Consider the following 8,736-nt stretch of genomic DNA (forward strand, 5'->3'; position numbering starts at 1 on the left):
ACCTTTCTCTCTGTCTTTCTCTCTCACTGTCCACTCTGCCTGTCTAAAATAAAAAAAAATAAAAAAAAAAGCTAGAAGAAAGTCCATGAGTGTTCTTGCTACAAAGAGATAGTAAATGTTTTATGACACAAACAAGCTTACCCTGGTTTGAGCATTACACAACATCTATATATACTGAAAGAGCACACAGAATGCCTTGAATATGTACAGCTTATGAGTTAGTTTAAAAAAACAAGTATCAATAACACAATTTAATGACTGTGTACTTAAGCATCAGGAGAGACTAAAAAATGATTTGAAAGTTTCTAGCAGATTCTAAGAAGTACAAAAGGATGTGCTGGTTTGAGGAGATGAGATATTTTAATAAATCTACCATCCTGCACCCTCAAATTCTCTCTGCACCTGCAGAGGAAGCACAAAGGCAGCAAATGAGTCAGACAATCAGAAAGTCCCTGTGCCTGGGGGAGGCAATCAGAAAGTCTCACCATTCTATGGACTCAGACAAGCTGTTTTTAGGGTTTTTCCAGGGATATCTGTGGACTTCAAAGCCTTCCCCTACCCTGCTCTCAGGGTTACTTAAAATAGCCATCCCTGGCTCCCTCTTTATTCATGTTGGTTTGGCAACAATACACACAATCACAGTCAAACCATAGGCCTATGTGCCTGGAGAAAGAATTAGCTGATCAGAAAAGTAATTTTGAGCTATTCCATTTTTCATAAATTTTATCATACTCTATTTTAATTTTATTGGCACTTTAGAAGTCTGCACAGATCATCATACTGTGTGAACAAAAGGATCAAATATAAACATGAATGAAAAAAGAGGCTTTAATGAAAAGAAATATATTAGGCAAAAAAGTAGAAAGAGGTTTGTATAAACTAGTAGTTTATTAAATTTAGCTCTTTGGGGACCGGCACCGTGGCATAGCAGGTAAAGCCACTGCCTCCAGTGCCAGCATCCCATATGAGTGCTGGTTTGAATCCTGGCTGCTCCACTTCTGATCCAGCTCTCTGCTATGGCCTGGGAAAGCAGTAGAGGATGGCCCGAGTTCTTGGGTCCCTGCACCCATGTGGGAGAAGAGGAAAAAGCTCCTGGCTCCTGGCTTTGGATTGGCACAGCTTCAACCATTGCAGCCATCTGAGGAGTGAACCAGCAGATGGAAGACCTCCCTCTCTCTCTCTCTCTCTCTCTCTCTCTCTCTCTCTCTCTCTCTCTCCCCCCCCTACTGCCTTTCTGTAATGTTGCCTTTCAAATAAATTTTAAAAAATAGTTCTGTGAATACTGTTTGCCTGAAAAAATTTAATGGAGGAAGCCTTGTGCACAATACAGATTTCACAGATATCTCCAAACCAGTAACAAAGAATTGTCATTTCTGGAAGAACTGGTTTGAATCTTACCTCTACCACTCATTATCTATGTGCTTTCAGACAAGATAGTTAACTCCAGTGTTCGCATTTCCTTTTTTTTTTTTTTTAAAGATTTATTTCATTTATTTGAAGTGCAGAGTTATATATAGAGAGAAATCTTCCATCTGCTGGTTCACTTCCCAAATGGTCTCAACAACCAGGGCTGGGCCAGACCAAAGCCAGCAGCCAGGAGCTTCTTCTGGGTCTCCTATGTGGGATACAGGGACCAAGAATTTGGGCCATCTTCTGCTGCTTTCCCAGGTGCATTAACAAGGAGCTGGATAAGAAGTAGAGCAGCCACAACTTGAACCATCGCCCACATGGGGTTCTTGTTGTGCAGGTGGCACCTTTACCCACTATGCTACAATGCTGGCCCCCAATGTTCCCATTTCTTAAATGGGTTTAGTAACATCTGTCTCCTAGAATTATTGTGAGGATTAAATGAGATAACTTATCTAGTTTTCTTCTTTAAAAAATTTATTTATTTCTTTATTTGAAAGTCAGAGCTACAGAGAGGGAGAGACAGACAGAGATCTTCCATCAGCTGGTTAACTACCCAGATGGCTGCAACAGCTTGGGCTAAGCCAGTTGAAGCCAGGAGCCAGGAGCTTTATCCAGGTCTCCCACATAGATGACAGGGGACCAAGCACTTGGGCCACCTTCCATTTCGTTTCTCAGGCCATTAGCCAGGAGCCAGATTGTAACAGGAGCCGACAGGACTCAAATGGGCACCAGTATCGGATGCTGGTGTCCGCAGGCAGCTGTTCCACCTGCTATGTCACAACACTGGCCCCCAACCCATCTAGTTTTTAATGCAATATCTGGCACAAGTAGGGGTTCAGAGATGCTATCTTCCCCTTTTTAAACTGAATTATAGGAATTTGGATCAGGTTGATATATAAAATAAATAAATTCAGATAATAAAATAAAGAGATTAAGAACAGTGATACTGAAGTAACACATTGACAGTAGGGACTCCATTTTGGAGCACCTGAGACTATTCTGGAAAGGCGCTTCCCCACTGTGAGACTCTGGTCTGAAAATATGATCTAAAATCTCAGGCAATACCAGTCTACTACATCACACTTGGCAGAGCATAGAAACCCCCTAGCATGAGTGCTCAAGCTTAAAAGTAGATAGGCTGCACCTGGGTTAATGATAAAACTGTAATTTGGTATGTCCTACATATGATTTAAACCAATATTTTTTTTAACTTCTATTTAGTAAATATAAATTTCCAAAGTACAGTTTATGGATTACAATGGCTTCCCCCCCTCCATAATTTCCCTCCCACTCACACCCCTCCCATATCCCACTCCCTCTCCCATTCCATTCACATCAAGATTCATTTTCAATTATCTTTATATACAGAAGATCGATTTAGAATATATTAAATAAAGTTTCATCAGTTTGCACCCACACAGAACATAAAGTGTAAAATACTGTTCCAGTACTAGTTATAGCATTAATTCACATTGGACAACACATTAAGGACAGAGATCCCACATGAGGAGTAAGTGCACAGTGACTCCTGTTGTTGACTTAACAATTTGACACTCTTGTTTATGGCGTCAGTAATCTCCCTAGGCTCTAGTCATGAGTTGCCAAGGCTATGGAAGCCTTTTGAGTTCGCCGACTTCGATCTTACTCAGACAAGGTCATAGTCAAAGTGGAAATTCTCTCCTCCCTTCAGAGAAAGGTACCTCCTTTGATGGCCCTTTCTTTCTTTCTTTCTTTCTTTCTTTCTTTCTTTCTTTCTTTCTTTCTTTTTTTTTTTTTTTTTTTTTACAGGCAGAGTGGATAGTGAGAGAGAGAGACAGAAAGAAAGGTCTTCCTTTGCCCTTGGTTCACCCTCCAATGGCCGCTGCGGCCAGCGCATCTCGCTGATCCGAAGCCAGGAGCCAGGTGCTTCTCCTGGTCTCCCATGCGGGTACAGGGCCCAAGGACTTGGGTCATCCTCCACTGCCTTCCCAGGCCATAGCAGAGAGCTGGCCTGGAAGAGGGGCAACCGGGATAGAATCCGGCGCCCTGACCGGGACTAGAACCCGGTGTGCCAGTGCCGCAAGGTGGAGGATTAGCCTGTTAAGCCACGGCGCTGGCCAAGATTATAATTGATATTAATTTTGCATAGGTTTTAGGTCAGCTTGACCCCAGTAACTATGTACTCCCCCTTGATCTTAGCAACCATGTACTCCCTTTCTGATTTTGCAGTTTTTGCCTTTATAAACTCTATGGCTTTGGGCTTTGGGGTCAAGAGTTCTTTAGGGCATGAGCCTGTTCTCCACTATCGGCAATAAAGGACCATCAAATTCATCAATGTGTGGTGCTCCTTTGTTTGTACTCGCTCAGGTACAACAATACAATCAAGTAAAATGCTGGCTAATGACTGGTATACACTATTTTTTATAGAAAGCTGTTATTTAATAAATATAAATTTTGTAAGTACAACTTTTAGATTATAGCGGTCTTCCTCCCATACCATCCCCAAACCATCACATCTCCTATTCCCTCTCCCATCCCATTCTTCATTAAGATTCATTTTTAATTATATACAGAAGGTCAACTCTATACTGAGTATAGATTTCAACAGTTTTCACACACACAGACACACAAAGTATAAAGTATTGTTTGAAGGATAGTTTTATCCTTAATTCTCATAGTACAACACATTAAGGACACAGGTCCTATATGGGGAGCAAGTGCACAGTGACCCCTGCTGTTGATTTAACAATTGACACTCTTATTTATGATGTTGGTGATCACCCGAGGCTCTTGTCATGAGATACCAAGGCTATGGAAGCCTCTTGAGTTCACAAACTCTGACATTATTCAGACAAGGCCATAATCAAAGTGGACGTTCTCTCCTTCCTTCAGAGAAAGGTACCTCCTTCTTTGATGGCCCGTTCTTTCCGCTGGGATCTCACTCACAGAGATCTTTCATGAAGGTCATTTTTTGGCATACAGATTTAAAGCATGTTTCATGTTGCTCTCCCTAAAGCTTCCTTCCCCTAGATCTCCACTTTTTTGTTTGTTTGTTTAATTATTTGTTTCAGAGGCAGAGAGACAGAGAGAAAGATATTTAGACATACAGACCTCCCATCCACTGGTTCACTCCTCAAATTCTTCCAATGGTTAGGGCTGGCCTGGATTAAAGCCAGGAAGTAGGAGCTAGGAGTCAATCCCATGTGAGTATCAATAACTGAATTATTTGAGCCATTACTATTACCCCTCCAGAGTCTACATTACCAGGAAGCCAGATTCAGGAAACTGACTTGGCAGTCCAAACCAGGCAGTCCAATATTTGACACAGGTGCCAAATGTGTGCTCTGCGGATCATCTCTTTGGATCTTGATTACGAATGATAATTTTTTAAACCTTTCCAAGGGGGCAGGGGAGAAGGGAACTTATAACTAGCAGGCACTGGAATGCTACTAAATTATCCTAAATGAACAATTAATGATATGATTGCTAAGATCACATAAGGACTTGCAGGTTTTTTCCCAAAATTTAAAAATGCAATCAGTATACAAAGCCTATGCTAAACATGTGCATTTTAACTTCCACAACTACATTTTAATAATAAAGCCTGACTACACTTAAATACAGAAAAACAGAATCAATTTTGTAGCATAATAGTCACTTTTTTGGCAAACTCTTTTTAAAAAACCCATGCTTCACAATTCTTCCTCCCCAGTTCATTTCCCCTCACAACCTTTCTTCTTATTCCTTCTTTGTGTCAGGAAATTAATAAGTTCTTTAATTCATTCATTCATTTAGTAAGCTTTCATTAAGTGCCTACGGTATTCCAACTATATTCTAGCCTTTGCAGATGCCAGCAATGAGTAAAATAAGGTCCCTACTTCCATGGAGACAAATAAAAGGCATACATAAATAAAGAATGAAAGTATAATTTCTGATAATAATAAATGCTACAAAGAAAATACAGCAGATGGTGAGAGTGACTGGAAGTTGGCTATTTGCTTTAGCACCAATTTTATAGATACCTGATGTCCAGGACACAGACTGCCCAGAGTTTTACTGTCTGATGCATACCACAGTGCTTTGGGAGATGTCCCCACTCCCAGGGACATCTGATTTCAGTTAATACCAGAAACTGATATGAGGTCTGGAAACTTTTCAACAAATGAATAGATATTAAGCTTATAATCAGAAAAAAATCCTCAAGTTTATGAAAAGATATCACAACCTACTACTGTAAGATCTGAGAGTGTTCAAGCTTTTGATTGCTAAAGTTCAATCAGTGATTGGATGTTAAAAACAAATGCTTCTGATTATAAAGTAAATGGAAAACACATAATTTAAAAAAATTAAAAGAAAAATAAGGAAAGAGGAGGGAAGGTGGGAGTGAGGGAGGGAGGAAATGGTGAGACTATGTTCTTAAAACTGTATATATGAAATACATGAAATTTGCTCCCTTTATATAAGTAAAAAATGAAAGAAAAATCAATAACCCAAAACCTGTAATATAAACAAAATTATGACATGCATATGCATCAAATACATTTATTTTCCACTATCCTTGGATAGAGAATATTTGGGAAAAGGAACAAGAGGCATGAAGAAAGAGATCTAGATAATCTGCCAAATTAAATAATTGGCAACCAAATAACTGATTTTAAACTAATAATTGCATAAATGAGACTTGAAGTGGTATAAAGTCCAGAGTATGAGTCTTAAAAGCAAATCAGGCAGCTGGGAGCTTGGTTTGTGGTTTAGGTTGCGGTTAAAATGTCCATGTCCTATATTAAAGTGATGAGCTTGATATTTAGCTCTACCTCCTGACTCTAGCTTCCTGCCAACACAGACCCTGGGAGTCAGTGGTGATGGATAAAGAAATTGAATCCTTGCTACCCATTAAGGGGACCTGGACTGCGGTCCCAGTTCCTGTCTCTGGCCCCAATCCAGCTCTAGCTGAACCCTAGGGCTGAATCAGGGAAGTCTGTCTACATCTCTCTGCCTCTTGAGTAAAAAAATAAAACATTTTTAAAATCTTGTAGGTAATCTTGGTGTACTCTTAATATTTTTTATATTTTAGTATTTTAAAATATTCTATGTAAAGTTTCTTATCAAACATAAAATTTCAATGTCTTGAAAACATACTGCTAAATTGCTTTTCAGAAAAGAATTACAAATTCAGTTTTTCCAGCTATGTGTGTGAGTGACCTTTCCCTGCATCCTCCATCATGAATTACTAGTTTTTCTATCTTTGACAATTTTTTAGGTAAAAATGATATGTTGTTTGAACTCACAGTCTTTTATTATCAATGAGCTTTAATCTTTGGGTTGAATAGCTTCTTCCCTCTCTCCCTCCCTTCTTTCCTTCCTTCCTACCTTCCTTCTTCCTTCTCTCCTTTCCTTCCTTCATTGTAACCATTCTATTAAGTGTGTGGTAGTATCTCACAATGGTTTTAGTTTGCATCTTTCTAATAATTAATAATGTTGGACATTTTTACATGTGTTTATTTTCTATTCTTATATAATTTTTGGTAAAATGTTTAAATCTCTTACCTATTTTTAGAATGAGTTATATCTTTATATATTTTAGATAGCAATTCTATCATATTTGTGTTTAATAAATATTTTTTCCTGTCTGGAGCCATCTTTCCATCCTCTTGAAAGTATCTTTTCAAAGAGCAAATTTTTGATTAGAAATTTATCAACCGTTCCTTTTATGATTCATGCTAGTTCTATCTTATCTATGAAACAACTGCCTCTTCCAAGATTGTGAAGATTTTCTGCTTTCTTTTATGGTTTTAGTTTTCAAAATGCCGATAATTCCTTCTTAGTTAATTTTGCCCATGGTGTAAGAAATGGTTCAGGATAATTTTTCTGATATATGAATGTCCAATTAAAAAGCTTGCATTTAATTTTCCTAGCACTTTTCTATGAAACAAATTAACTGACATGTATAATTTCATTTCCAGACTCTGCTTCTCTCTTTACCTTATAAATCTGTTCTTTTGCCAAGACTATATGCTTTAATTGCTCTCAGTTCATAGTAAAACAAAATCAACTCATAGGAATACTTCAACCTTCTTTCCCCTTTTCAAAAAATTATTGGCTTTTCCAGTAGTTTTGCTTTTCTATATCAATTTTAGAATCACCATAGATTTCTGCAAAAAAAAAAAAAGCATTCTGGTACTTTGTTTGGAAGTTAATTGTGTCTCTAACTCAATCTAGGGAAAATTCATCTTAAAATTGTCTTCTAACTCATGAACTGGTATTTCTCTTTTTATATAGTACTTTGTCATTTTCACCATATTGTGTTAGGTTTAGACATTTCATGATTACTGATGCTACTGTGACACTTAAAATTTTTAGTTTATTTTTCCGCATTACATTGCAATTTTTGTATGTTATATATTAAATAATTCTTTGTCCTACATGTCACCAATATTTTTGCCAATTTGCTATTTACCTTATGATATTGTTTATGGCCAAATATTTAAATCTCTTCATTCATGCTTCCTACTTTTGTGTGAATTTTTTGTATTTCAAATTAATTACTTTTTCTACTTTCTGTTTTATCTTCATAACTACAGTAAGTATAAAAAGGCTACTATTATTCACCTTGTATAGCTTATTGCAATGATATCAAAAGACAGATTTTCCAAGGTTGCACTAATTACAGGGTTACATTAACTTTCTAAGGCTACAGATATGGTGAGGTTGGACTCTTAGATATTCTGATTCTCTTAAAAATATTTTCACTCAAGGAGCATACAGACTAATGAGAAAAACTAAAACTTTATGAGCTTAATACAGTTTCAGAGGTCGGCCAGAGGAATTATAGCACATAACAGATCAGATCAGGTCAAACTATTAGTTGAGAGTCTATGTGCCTGCCTACTCATAGATACAGTCATATAGCACAGGTTACTTTTGTTTCTGATTGAGGCAGAACTCACAGGACTAACATTTAAGACCTCCTTTACATTATTTCTGAACTTTATGATTCCTGGGTTTTTCTCTCTATGTATTGAAGATGCAGAGATTACATGTCTTATTACAAACACAGGGATGGGATAGGCAAATTTTCTAAATGCAAATTCATGCTTATTAATTGAACAAAAGAAAAAGGCAGCACCTAAAATGTAAAAGGCATTAACATAATAGAAAATTTTTGAGAAAGCTTGCATGTGGATCAAAATGTTATGGTATACCTAGACTTGCAGACTAATGGTAAAATTTATGAAAACATATTAAGAAGTGCAGCTACTAATCAACTGCAGACTGAAAGTTCAACATCGGAAAGCTAGTAGTGGGCTGTTTCTGTTGAGGGCTCTCTTCCTGGTTTGCAGTTGGTCA

Source organism: Lepus europaeus, chromosome 7 (assembly GCF_033115175.1).
Source record: "Lepus europaeus isolate LE1 chromosome 7, mLepTim1.pri, whole genome shotgun sequence".
In the NCBI taxonomy this organism is placed as follows: domain Eukaryota; kingdom Metazoa; phylum Chordata; class Mammalia; order Lagomorpha; family Leporidae; genus Lepus; species Lepus europaeus.